Consider the following 14,874-nt stretch of genomic DNA (forward strand, 5'->3'; position numbering starts at 1 on the left):
TGTAATCTCCTTCACATAGTCAGTATTTTCATGCATTTAATTTATTTTCTGTTTTTCTTTCTAAATAGACAGGGAGCAGACTGCAAACAATTAAGAGAGGAATTTTCCATTTTTTAATAAAAAGACCATTTTGGAGATAAACATGATGGGGCAACAAAAGTTATCTGGAAGTAAATTATTGAGTGGTGCAAGAAATATTATTCTCCTGAGTTATGTGTGATCTTGAAGGTAAAGCAGCTCAGCAAAAGATTGAGACTGCTTCCTTTAAGAGAGATTACAGACAAGGAATATGTTCTTCCAGGCTCTTCCTCAATTTTCTGCCACTTACCATGAGACTGAAGTGGGATCTGAAAAAAATTATCCTCAGTTCTTTGTTACTTATTTTTATGCAGTAAAGGAACCAGCAAAAGAATCTTTGTTCGGATCTTGGTTTTACAGAAAATGGAGGCTGGCTTTTGCTATATTCAGTTGGCTGTGAGGGTTTAGAGTCTAAGAAGGATGAATGAAATTTCCTTCTTTTAATATCACTGAAGGAGAAGAAAAAGCAGGGACCCTCTTCTCTGAAGGTGGGTCAGATACACAACACATACAGGTTTAGCAACCTCTAAATTCAAATATTTGAAGATAAATGGTGAAACTAAAGTATGACAAATTAAAGATTTTTAAAATTTTTATGTATAGGAAAAGACCAGTTTACATTGTGAGCTAATTTTTATATTAATAGGGTCTTCCACTATTTTCTACATAAGATAAAAAAAGATGAGGTACTTTGAAAATTCAAAACACAATATATGCTAACATGTTTTTCACAGTAGTGTTTTACAATTGTACATTGAGGACTGAATGCTAACTTTAAAATCTCTCAATTTCATAGTTTTCCAGAAACAAAAATAAACAAAACAAAACAAAACAAAAAAATTAAAGTGCCAGAGATTTTTCTTCGTGGAAATCCCAAGTCATTATTTAACTTCTACATTTACATCTGCTTCTAACATTTACAATAGCTGACATAAATTCTGTTTCTTTTTTCCTCTGAAGGCTTGTACCATATTTATGACTATTTTTTGTTGTTGTTGAAAAGCATAAAGAGATTTGTTTTGTGTGTGTTGGAATCTTCAGGCTGTGGGGATGAGGGAATATTGATTAACACTGTTTTGGTAGAGGGAGGGCTGCAGGGGTGGGTTCTGTGAGAAGCAGCTGGGAGCTTCCCTGTGTCCATCAGAAACAATGTGAGGTGAACTGACTGCAACCCCATTTGTCATCCCCTGCCGCTGGAAGGGAGGGGGTGAAGGAGATCGGGGGACGTGTTATAAGATTTGGTTTTATTTCTCATTATCCTTCTCTCATTTGCTCTGTAATAAATTTTTCTACGTTCCCCAAGTCAAATCTGTTTTGCCTATGGTAGTAACTAGTGAGTGATGTCACCCTGTCCTTTTCTCAGCCCAGGAACCTATTTTTTTATGTTTTTTCTCTCCTGCCCAATTAAGGAGGGGAGGGATAAAGGAGCTTTGGTGAGCACCTGGTGCCCAGCTGGGGTCAACCCACCACACAATGTTTTACAATATAGCTTTAAATCAGTGCTGGAAGAAGAAAGGCAAGGACATCAACTCAACTTGCAAAAGACAGTAACAATTCAGCTATGTTTAACTGAATTAAGTTTAGGGTCAGGAATCATGGAGTAGAATAATGCAAACCAAGCTAGTACACCATTCTGCTTCATTTAGTCTGTGATGATAATGAGGTATTGCTGAATGCTAAATAGATTATACATGGAAATTTGGGCTTGGAAGGAAAGCTCTCATCCTTTTTATGGCAATGACAGAAACACCAAACAATATCCTGGACCAAATATTGAATGATATAGGAGACATTCAGTAGCCCCTCAATCTCAAATTGAACGTAAAAAACAGTTCTTTAAAATTTACTGTCACAATTAATTGCTTTTCAGTGCCATCATTGCATATTGCTGGAAATAATTTTCCTGCACTTGTTCTTATCCTTCTGTAGTTATTTCCTGAGTCTTAAAAAATCTGTTTTAAATTTAGCCTTGTGAAGAATCATTTCAGTGCAATCACTGGATTTTGTTGAATGTAATTTTCCTGCAGCCAGTCTAATTTGTGGCTCTTAGAGCTATTGCTCAGTCCTTTCCATTAAAGGCAGCCCCTCTACTGTTTGTTCCACTACTAGTCATCCAAAATGTACTGGAAACATGTCAGCCTTGAGAAATTTGTATTGGAAAATGCATATATTTTGGGAAAATACATCCCAGAGGAACACATTTTACATATGTTTGAAAATCTAAAAGTAGTAACTCAAGTGTCATGAAAAAAGAAGTAATTGTTACTATATTCTGCAGTTTGTTGTGAAGTCTTTGTCTCCCTTCTCACTTCTGCTCTGCTCTATAGTTATAGAGTGAACCACACTAACAAGGACTTCACTCATCCCTATACAATGCAGGTTGCAAGCACATACAGAAATTATCTGTTGATGCTTTTAAGCAAAGATTATGCAACACATAAAGATCCAGGTTTTTGGTGCATCGAAATTCAGATACTTATAGGCAAACTCTATTCATGAGAGATTTCTTGTTTTTTAATAAACAGCTATTTTTAAATTTCTAATTCTCTACACTAATAGACATCCCCCAGATGTAAAAATCCTCCTAGATGTACCATTCTACAGACAGAGCCATTGGTCATGCATACAGTTAAAATTAGTTGTCATTTTTAACATCCCCTATGGCTTCAAGTCTCGCATGCTCTGCAGTCATAGTCATCTAAAAACAATGATAAAAACAAATTATAACAACTTCAACAGTCCCATCAGCATGTTGTCCCCCACAGGGGAGTTATATTCTGACTAAAAAAAATATTCTCAGTAAATTTTTAGTGAGGATTTTCCATGCTTAACTGGACATACCATCACAATATAATATTTCAAGTTCTCCCTGCAGAATTTTAGTAACATTTATTTTGGGGAAAAGAAAATATAGGAATCAAAGTCACAGCTTCAAACACCTAAAAAATGTCCTGTATAACTTATCAAGTTCAATATTTGTAATTAAAACTTTGAACAAAGTGTACTGGAAACACTGTGTTTTATAGCAGCTAGTCATAGAATAAAATACAAGCAGTAGTCAGGATGAAACCCAAGATCCATTGCTTCTAAGGGGTGGCCAAATAATGGAATCATAAATTTGAGTTTATTTTGAATTATGAAGTTTTTTTATTAGTTTGTTCCCCAGAGGCCCAGTGTCATGGATGTGGATTTTTTTTTCCATACACTCAGGCTTACATTAAGTCAAGATGTTGTCTAGAAAGGTAAACAACTCCATTAAAAATAATTATATATATATATATAAATGGACCATGGGAATATATGTCAAATGAGAAAAACACATACTAAATAGGCACTTTTTTAGCTAATGATACAAACAACCATTCAAATCAAAATGTAAGTAAAGAATGGATCACCCCATGTGTGTCAAAAATAAGTCAGTTAATGGTTAGAATTTATAACTTAGCATTTTTACACTATCTGTATGCTTACCTTTTCCATGTGAACATTCTTGTAAAATATGCAATATTTATGTGAGGGAAAGATGCCTGAAAATATAGGTATGATCTTCCTTTCTAAAAGGCAGCATTGACTGAAAAGTTTTTACCTCCTTCAGTGTGTGTATCTGGATTATTTTGGTCATTTCCAGTCCTTCAGCCCTTTATCAGAAGCCCCAGTTTCTGCAGGCTGTGTGCCAAGGCGAGGTGGGTGGGGCAGGGATGGGCACCCACTGCCACTGTGGCCATCCTGTGCCCTCGAGGGTTTGGTGCTGGACCCGGGGCACCCTCTGCTTGAGGGGCAGACAGATGCTGAATTCCAGCCCAGTTACTGATGGTAGTGGTGCAGCCATGGTTCACAGGTTTTTTAGCCTCCTTTCTGAACATCTTCCTCCCCAGCCAGAGCTTGACACCCTCATGCACCTACTGGTACCCACACAGCAGGTCTAAATTCAGGAAAAACTGACTTTCACCCCAGTTTCCAGTGGTTGCAGATATTTTTCAAAGTCTCCATTTAAGCATAGCACCCCCAAAAAAGCTATTTCTGTCAGAGCAAATGGGGACCAAGTTGTTTTCTTTTGTTTTCCAGCTGCTCTTTTGTGCCGTGGCCTGTACTTAATCCTCTGTGACATGTGGCCCAGTTTATTCCCTGCTAATGAGAGGGATACACGACTGCAGATATAGCTGTGATACCTGAATTTCCAGGCTGGAGGCTCAAACCTACACACTGTGCTTCCTTTCACTCTCCCCTCTCCCCCTGCAGCAAATAATTTCTCTGTTTGTGTTTATTGGGCAGTGAACTTATGGAAATCCTCTCTCCAGCACAGTGTGTCAAATGCTGGCTGCATTGTCAATGTAGAGATATATGCATACAAGCACAGTTTCCTTATATTCATTAATAAGTGGCTGGAGATAAAAGTATAAGGAGTCTGTTATTTCCATAACTATTATACAGGTCAGATGAAATAAATTTTTCTGTGCAGTGACTAAGATTGATGTGGTGTTCCTCTAACCCCGTTTGTCATCTTCCCTTCTCAGGGATTATTTCTATCACTGCTTACTTTTAATAATCTGACCATAACTACTCATCAAAATAAAATATGTTTTTTAGGTTATATGTTTTTTAGCAAGGAAGGCACTGGGATTTGTTAGATTTGACATGTTTACTGTGCTATGAGGCTAAATGTAAAATATAATACGTTTACCAATTTTACATGTAGGCATTTATTTTATAATGTTGAGAGAATGGGTTGCAATTGTAAAACATAAGTCATAGCAGAAATATGAACTAAATTATTCTTATATTAAATTTCATTTAATATAAATGAAAAGCCAACAAAATATAAGACTTTTTCTTAAGATTTTGGTCACAACTGCAGAGAAGGCTACATGATAAAATTTGTTGTTGTAATTATTACAGCAGCAACATAGCATCTCTTGCCGTCCCAGCTTGGGGCTTAGAATTCCCTCTGCACCACGTTAGCTACATTAAATCAGACATTGGCAATGGAATGTAGGCTTTGTGTTTCTATTACAGCAGTGATTATAAGTCTTTGGTCAGGAAAACAAAGGCTAGCTACACTTGGGAACTCTTCAGATAGAAAAAGAATAATTCTTGCCCTTAAAGTCTTCCAATCTTCTCTCCCATCTGTGAAGGGAGCCCATTTAACCAACTTCCATTACAGCAAATATTAGCCACATGAAATAAGGTACTAGAAAGAATTATTAGTACCAATGGCAGTCAATACCAATGCAATGAAAGGAAATGAGAACAATGCAGGATTGTTTCTAAAAACAAAAGGGGTGTTTATAAATGTTATGAGGAGGGAAGGTAGAAGTCATCCCTCATGGTCCTAACAGTGGCTGTTGTGACTTTGGTATTTCTCAAATGAATTAAATTTGCTTTGGTTTTAAATATAAAACCCTAAAATTGTAGAATTAGTCCTTTATTCTGCCCTATACTGCATAATGCCTTTTTGGTTTAGGTCACTACAACCATTTAAACCCTGACTGAATAACTGCAGATTTTTCTGAAACTGCTGTCCTCTCACTTTCCCATTCACAGCCATTATGCTGACTTGCAGAGATTCTTTCATGGAGTCTGACAGCAGGAATGCAGCAGCCTGGATTCTTACACTGGAAAAGGTATTGCATCTTCTTTGTCAGAAGAAGGCACAAGGATTTAAGAAAATCTTCCTTTTTGAATGTGCTGTCTTATCAAGGAGTCAGCAGCCAGCTGAAAGAAGCCACTAGACACACACAATCATTAATTTTTTTCTTAATTGCCAAGTAAAGGGTCATTGACTTATTCTTTCTGTTCTTGCAGTGTTTTAATAGAGATAAGGTCAGACAGTTGTGGGCTTGTGTGGCTCTTTGCTTAAATCCTGCAGAGGGCTCAGGGACAGCCAGAAGTGGCATCCCCTAGATGTGTCTCTGGGGCATGAGAGCCTGCATTGGTCCTTTCAGGGATCTCTCTGCTCATGCTGGCACTGCATGAGTCAATGCCTTAAACCTGTGCTACGGTGTTTACTCCCCTGAAATAATTAATATAAATATACAATGAATATGCTAGGTTTAGGTGTTGGTTTTGCAGGTTAGTTCGGGCTGGGTTTTTTCCTTTGTTTTTACAAGCTATTTCTGATTTCATGAAATGTTAACTTTTCATTTGGTAGCAGGTGTGTCAAACAACACCTTTTCTGGTTAAAAAAAAAAAGATTTAAAAAATGTTAAACCACAGGTTTGTGTATTCCTCATAATAAAATTATTTGAAGGATTTATAAAGCTTATGAAGTATACTATTCCACTGTTTTTCAGGCTTTGGAAAGCTTTAATGACAATTAAATAGTTCCACTGCCATTGGGAGGCAAGAACTGATGCAGGATCTCTGTGAAGGTCATGACTCAGGAAGAAGAAAATTTTGGTGTAATAATGAAACCATATTCTTTTTCAGGGGCATATATCCACTGTTATACTTTAAGCAAGAAATATTCTCAACAAAGAAGGTCACTAATATTTCAAACTCAAATTTGTTTTTAAAGGGTCATCGTTTTAAGTCAATGGTTCCTCACATTTCAACCAATGTTACATTTCTTTCTGAATCAAGAAAGAAATGGCTTACTGGAGTTGTTAAGAGAAGCTAAGCTAGCATTTGGGCTAGCACTTAATGATTAATAGTGCTTTCATAGCTTTCTGAAGTTTTACTATATGCTTGACATAGTAATCATATGGGTAGCAGAAGCATTGTAAATTATGTTCTTTGTAATTTATGGGACAACATAAGTTACAACTGTGTTTGTGAATACTTAAGAAATCTTCATGCAATACAAATTGTTTTCCTACAAAGCAGCAGTTCGTAGTATAGTAGAATAATAAAATATTTTGTAGTACTACATCTAGTGTGATTTTAGTATAAAGTATTTTATAAATTATTATTTTTATGGCTAGTTAGAGATAAAGCTGCACACTGTTGACAGTGTCTGATAGGAGGAAAAGGGATTCAGAGCCCTTCTCTGACTGATACTGGGTCCTAAAAATGCCTGTGTGCTGGTTACTGCTCTGGACATGTCCCCACCACAAACCAGAGTGAAGTAGTGACACACCAACTGAGCCACTGAGCTGGCACATCCACGGGCTGTAATGCAGCACCTGGCAGAGGTGTCCAGCTCAGTGCAGGAACCAGCCCACCCTCTGCCTTGTGCAGTTGAAGCAGCAGTGGGAGGCACAGGTAGAAATTGTCAGGCAGTGCTGCAGCCAGTAGATATACGTTATTGCCCCCTCTGGTTTTCATGAAGATTTTCTTTCCTAATAAAAGGATTATCAAAATAATTTGATGAATTGATGATTTGAATTGTTTCAGAAAAGTCATGGATAGCTGTACACACTAACAATGACTACAGATATTAAAACAAGTAAAGACAAGAATAATGTCAGTTTCAGCCCTGTATTTCCTTTGAATTTATCTGCACTGTCCTCTCAAATACTAATGCAAATAAAAATGATTAATGTAGGAAAGGCACTCAAGCTGCTGAGTTCAGATTTTGCCTCATTTATTATTTTTTTTGGATGTCCTAGCAATAGGAAAACCATGTCAGTGTGTCACTTTTTTTTGGTCATTTCATTAATCAATCTTTAGGAAAAAAATACTGAAAGTAGAAAGAACACAGGTTGTGCTTATGCTTTCGTGAACACATATTGAATTTATCTCCTGGAGAGGGATGTTTTAAAGCAAAGGGGATCCCAAAGGAGACACATGAGCTATTGACTAAGTAGAGAGAGGTGTTTAGGAAAAAAACCTCCTTAAAGGCACAGGCTGCTGAGGTGATACTGGATTTGTCTTTGTGCTGGAAGAAGGTACGTTATACCTTCTTGACCTATGACCTATACCAAGTCAAAGTACAAGCTTTGACGTGAAGTAACCCTACAGACAGCTCACCAGACAGCTCATTAAAATAAGGTCTGTCCTGTGCTCTGGCAAACACCTCTTGAGTAGCCATTAAGTCTGGAGAGTTGAATCACGTTTCTGCACTAAGCCTTTTGCTGAAGCAAAGAGGTAAAAAGGTTGATTTATTTCTGTGCCCATAATGGGGATCCCTGGCATTTTTATTTTCTTTTAGTGTATTAAAAATATGGTGATAATTTTATTAATGGGGTGCTGGTTTTGCCCTCCAAGTGGAACGCCGCCCTGACAACACTGTGTGAGGAAAGCCTCTGCAGCCTTGAGATTTTGTGACCTAGGCTTGGACCTTTTTTCTGGCCATTTTCTGTACCACACAGAGGCAGTCTCTAATGCCAGCATATTTAGAGAGGGGAAGGTCACATCCTCATCCCTTCCGCTGCTTTCTCACACTCCCTCATTGTCACAGTGGTTTTCATATGGTGCTGATCCATCCCTTGCATGAATTTCCAGCAGACAACGACGAAAACTTCCAGTGCTTTTATATTCTACTTGGAAAATTGATGCTGTTTGCTCCAGACTGGAACTGCAAAGGGGGTTATAACATAAATCTGCTTTATACTTTGAAGACATACTGCATATATATTAAGACCTTGGCCTTAACCCTCATCTCTAGGACATATTCCATCTTTTCTGCATCACTCACTCAGCTTTTCTTCAGTTCAGTGGTTTGAGCATTGGTTCACATGAAGAAATGAACATTTTTACTGCTTGGTTTGAATTTAACCCATTAACAGATTGGTAGAGAGAAATTTTCTTCATGCCCTCTGAGAGCAAATATCCATGTACAGTAGACATGCCTGTCCAAACTAGACTTCTATTTACATGGTCTTTTTGAGGTAAAAATTATCTAAAAACATTTATAATTTTTTTAGATTGTAGTTTAACAATCCATCACTTTTATTTGTTATTTAGATAATTTTAATTTTAAACAGGGTAAAATTCCATACAAGAATTTGTCTGTAGGAACAAATAGCAAAATTTTTTGCCAGAGAAAATACATAGAATATTTTTGAAAGGTGGTCTTTTCTTATATAAATTATAGTTCCAAATACTGTATTTTTCAAATAACTGAAAAGAATACACATTGAACTTGAGTAAGGTGGACTCATATCTATCCATGAGATGAGTATCCTGCTTTAAAGTGCATAAAGGTTTTCCAAACGTTTCCAAACTGTTTTCCACAATTTTTCAGTTTGCAGATGAACATGCACTCGCAGATTAGCTGCAGTGGCGCTCAACAAAGGAATCTAAACAGAAACATCATTTCAGAAACAAAGCAAATTTAATAGCAGCTAAAATGGTCATCATGTGTATTGAAGTTTTGCAGTCATCTTACTGCATTTCTCTGTCTGTGAGAAAGCTGGTAGGAAAGAATGCTGTGGCCAACTTTTTTCTCTGCTCGTTTCACGGGACTGAAATATGAGAGAAAACTACAACTTGAAAAATTACTTGAAAAATTATTATGGAAGATAACATAGCTTATATATTTGCATGTAAAACTACTGATTTACCAGAAAATAATAGTAAAGTAAGATCAGTTCCTTGGCTAGGAAAAAAAAAAGCCCCAAGAATTGTGGAGAGAGTACCAAAAGCTGTGGAGGAGTTAGGACCGATTTTTTCACTCAGAATGTAAATCATGAAAAGTAAAATAGTTATGTAAGATCAGTTTATATAAGAGCAATTTATATAAGATAGCGAGATTTATATAAGTTAGCAGAACTGCAAATGACCACAAATGGAACAGTTTTATTACACTTTAATTTCCCTCTATGAATCATCTGGAAATTAAATCTTATGGATAAAACTTGTCTTGATCATGGAGATTAAAACCCCCACAAAATAAACAAAACTCTCATACACACATCCCTAACCCATGGCTTTCCTTAAAACCTACAATGTTTGCCATCAGTAATTCTTTTAATACTCATTTACAATCCTCATTTCCTTACCTCCAACAAGATAATGGATCCCACACCCTCTAAAGGAGAAAGGCCGTGCAAAACCCTCAAACCATAATGAAAACAAACCTCTTTTCCTAGGATTCAAATGTAATTATATGAATTATCATTTCACTTTGCTGTGGCACTCAAAGTTATTACAAATGCCATTCTTAAATTGTAGGATGACATTAAAGAGATTCTTTGCATACTTTGTTGGCAATAGATCAAAAGTTAAATGTCAAGTGATTGTTTCTTTGTAATCAAAACCTTTTATATATTGAGTAATAAAAGAAAAACACAGCTTAAATTCTAAAAGATGAAATATTTATGTAAAAACCAAGTTTAAAACCAAAATATTTTAATAACTTTGAAAGCAGTACTCACCTATGAACTTGGCTCTAGAATTTATCATGAATTTCTTCATTTATTATTTAAACTTATTGTTTATTTTATTTTTTGTAACTACCAAATTCAATTTTCAGGTGATTTTATTTTGATGCCTTGAGTTTAAAACATTGTTCCAATAAACTGATATGATTTAGCATAATATTGTGGTGTGTCTTTCATTGTAAGATTATTAAAGAAAGATTTTTGAAAATGCATTTAAAATATAGATTATGTGGATGCAAATGTTTTCAGGTTTCTATACAACCATGCCCTTCTTTGGGTTTGTTGAAAGCTCCTTAATACTTCATCTGCCATGTATATTGAGAAGAACACAGTTTTGACACTGCTTATCCAAGAGTATGAAGTAATCAAAAACAACGCAATATACCTGCTACATTTTCAAGAGGAAGAATAATACTTTTACATTTCTGAAAGTACCCCACTGACCCATTTTTTGAAATGTCAGCATTCTACCCTACACCAAGAAGTGTTTCAAAACAAGTAATACTTATAAAAGAATTCTGTTTGAGCATTTTTATCACTCAGCATAAACAACAAGAAATGGGTGATACTAGTCTTGTTCAAGTATTAAAAACAATTTATAAACATGGAGTCGAGAACAAACATAGAACACATTTTCCACTTGTAAGATAAATTGAAGAACCATGTTTGCTTTTTTGATTTTCAATTTCTTGAAGGCCTTCCCTCCATCAGAAAGTCTAAGCTTTTGCAGTAGGATGAGAGATTTCCCAGCCATTTTTGCCATTTCCACATAAGATGTATGCCCAAGACTGCTCTGTGTCTGTGATATTGAGCCATGTTGGAGGTAAAGGGAGAAAAATCAGCCACTGAATTTTCACCAATCCCCCAAATGCTACTGCCTTTGCAGCCTGCCACACTGTATGTGTGTGCATAATGTAAAGTAGCACAAGAGGTTGACAGCAATGCTCACCAGTTCCAGGAGCAAAACATTCAACATTTCCAGGGTGGTGACGAGCCCACGGAGTGCAAGGATGCTGAAATTTCCTACCAAGTATTTCTTCTGGAAAATACATGGTTTTGAATATCAGAGGATTAATAATTAGAAGGGGCAGGTGGAAAACTAATTTCTGTGTTTGGAAGAGAATCTAATTAGGGAAAGTTAAAAGAGCCTCTATTTTGACATTAGAGTGGAAAATGCTTTCTAAATTGTCTGAACATTAACTGAAATTACACTTATGGGAGAGGATGTTTGAAAAAACTGAAAAAACATTTGTTGCATTTTGCCTGCCACTAAGAAACAGTCTTAATAGAAGTATACAAAATAATGAAAGAGAACAAAATAATGAAACAAAAAAAATTATAATATTATCCTTTTTTGTCTAAAAATTATTGGTAGGAGCCACGGGATGGTTGACTGTCAGCCTTGCAGCCTTGGGCATTGTCCTTTCCCTCCTCTGTTGAGCCACTGACATTTTGTTCCCATCCTGGGGACCCCAGTACTAGAAAAATTGTCCATTGAGCACCATAAGCACACAGAGGATCCAACAAGGACTAATGGATCTAAGCCTTAGTGTGTTTAAGGTGCCCATTAAGCTGAATTAAACTTCTCAATAATAATACTAACAATATACATATAGTGTATTTGCAAACACTCTTTTTAACATTGACTCAAGCAACTTATAGTATGATGTTTATTATTTCTATTTTCTATAGGAATATGTATTCTCCTCTATAGCAAAAAGGATTAAAACCTAATCTTTTTACTAAAACTCAAAGATTAACAGTAATCTTTTCATAAGCACCTCCACATTTCTCTTCCTTCCAATATTATAGCTAAGATTAATGTAAAATATTTAGAGAAAATAGATTAGGGACAATCATATAAGAGAAATTCCTTTAACCTCCATAGAAGTCACTATTGTCAATGGGGAGATTTTTCAAGGGAAATTTCTGATGAAAGTTTTCTATGGGGAGAATGTGATAGAATAGTTACTTCCTTCAAAGGTTTCTCAGAACCTCTAGAACCTTTCCATATTTCACAATGTCATAAATAGAAGTGCATTCCCACATTTGTTGCATAATTAACATTTTTATGGAGCTAGTATTGACCTTTTGATTGTTTGTTTTTGAATTGAATATTTACAAACAAATCTTTTTGTTCAACTATTGCTGACTTGGAACACCTTGTTCCTACTTATTGAATCAAAATGAAATCTACCTTAATTCTTATGGCTGAGCTCCTTGTTTCCAAAGACTGCCATAGTGAGGCTTGTGGGCTGGACACTCCTGCTCTACAGTACTGCCCTTGCATGCCACACCAATCTGCAAGATACAGTGAAGGACACAGTCTGAGCAGAGGACTCTGCTAGTTAGAAGGAAGTGCAGAAACTAAGAGTTTCAAGAGTGATGTTGGTAGAATGTACAAATATTAATGGCAATCCAATTAAGTTTCAGTGAAAATGTATAAAAACTATAACTATTTGATTCATCTCAGGAAAGAACAGCAAGAAGATAAAAAACATGTCTCTCCAAACGAAAGAGATATATAACATAGCAGAAAAAAAAGAAGCTTTTTGGTCAACGGGCAAAATAAATCAACTAGGATGTTAGCTATTATTCCTGGATCACAATAAATTGTTGATTAGCATTCTGTTTTTCCTCTCATATTTTTATTTCCTCACATTTTATACCAGCATTCTGCATGAAACTGACCTCTGCTTACCTCTGTGAAAGCAATTTCGTAGCATTAAAGATTTGGTTTGTCCTTTCAAAGCATGGTGTAAAAGTTGTACCATCTCAGAAGTGGTTTCACACTTGTGAAATGCCATTCCACGTTGCTTCCTTATCGCATCAGGCTCATAATTTCTGCTGCCATTTGTTATCCTGGGTTCCTCAGGCTAGCTCTGCCATCCAGTACTCCAGGGACACAGGAGGCTGACTGTGTCCTCACCCTCCCTTTTTGACATGTTTTGCTTAAAAATGAGTGGCCATGCAACATGCACCTAGTACAGCAGCATATGATGTTTGTGGAGGGCCATATAAGTTATTGTAATTTTCTTGTTCTACCTGTGTAAGCTCATTGTCTGAACTACAATCTAGTTTCAAAGATGCTGGAATAATTTTCAATATTCTTGAGTCTTGGCTGTTCTAAAACAGGCCTTTGAACACTTGGGGGATTTGCAAGATGGCCAGCCAGATGTTCTCTGTCCAAAATCTGTATGATTTCAAGATTATGAATATTCATGCCTGCGCTTCTCTGCACTTTGGTATATCAAAAAAGAATTAACCTGGCAAGACTTCCAGTTTCTGATGTGTCCATTTAGTAGCAGTACTAATTTTTTAAAAAGCAAGTTAAAAATGCATTAGGATAGAGTTGAGGCTCTTTTGGTCACCTGCAATGCAGCCATACCCTGGATTTGCTGAATTCTTGTCTTCCCACACCCAAGGATGTATCATTTCATGACTGTTTTAACACCTTATGCAGTTATTTCAGGGTCATTAATTACAACTTATCAAAGTTGTTTCTGAAATAAAATTGTATTTTCAAGGCTGGAACATCTTTTCAACCTGTCATCTTTGAAAATATATGGTTAAAAGAGAGTGCAACAGGAGAAAATGAATTTTCAACACTTAGAATGATGTTTGAGACGCAGAGCAGAAACAAGCAAGCCTGCATTGAGGCTGATAAGCTTCCTAAATCCTGCAGGGCTTCTTGTACATCACTATCTTTTTAAAAGGTTCATTTAAGCAAGTAATTTAGGGTTGTGAGCTTTTTTCCCCCTCTCTAGATATGCAGTCTGATGAGTTTAAACAGTAGCACAGTGCTTCATGTCTTTAGCCATACCAGCTTAATCCCCCCAGCTCATAAACACACAGAATTCATATAGTATTGTCTGTTTAAAAAAAATCAGAAAGAGTGACAGGAATTCAGTTCTTGTTAACCTCCCTTCATCTCCTCGTTGACCTCTATGCTAGCTGGAAAATGTTTTCTTTATTAATTTGCTCTGTATAGTTCTTAGCACACAGGGGCTTTGTGTTGCTAAATCTGGAATTCACTCTGCAAAACTTACACTGTCTGTACTTATACAGTCCTTGCTCAGAGCCACATGACATTGATGGCAGAATCACAAGGCAGGCTGGAGGTTACACCATCCAGCTGGCCCTTGGGACTGTATGTAGACCACCCTAACTAATAATTTGGGAAGGAAAATATGGGAAATTTGGGAACATAATGTCTACAGTGTCCTCTAAAGCATATTTATTTGCTCCATGACCACACCTGGTCTCTGTGCAGCCTCTGGCTACCAGATCTGTCTTGTCACCAATGATGTCAGGCAGAGGGATTAGAGCTTTCCCTGCAGGAGCCCAGTGCCCTGAGGACATCTGCAGGAAGAGCAACCAACATCTAAGTGACATGAATGCAAACTGGATTCAGGAGGTTTTTACAGACTCTGGAGATGCTGGAGTTTTGCTTTGAACAGTTGCCAAGAATAGTTGCCCCTACGGGTGCATTGTCAGGTGCTGTGTCAATATTTCTGTTGGTCACAAATCACAT

This window comes from Passer montanus, unplaced genomic scaffold (genome assembly GCF_014805655.1).
Source record: "Passer montanus isolate IOZ18808 unplaced genomic scaffold, ASM1480565v1 scaffold17, whole genome shotgun sequence".
NCBI classification, from domain to species: Eukaryota; Metazoa; Chordata; class Aves; order Passeriformes; family Passeridae; genus Passer; species Passer montanus.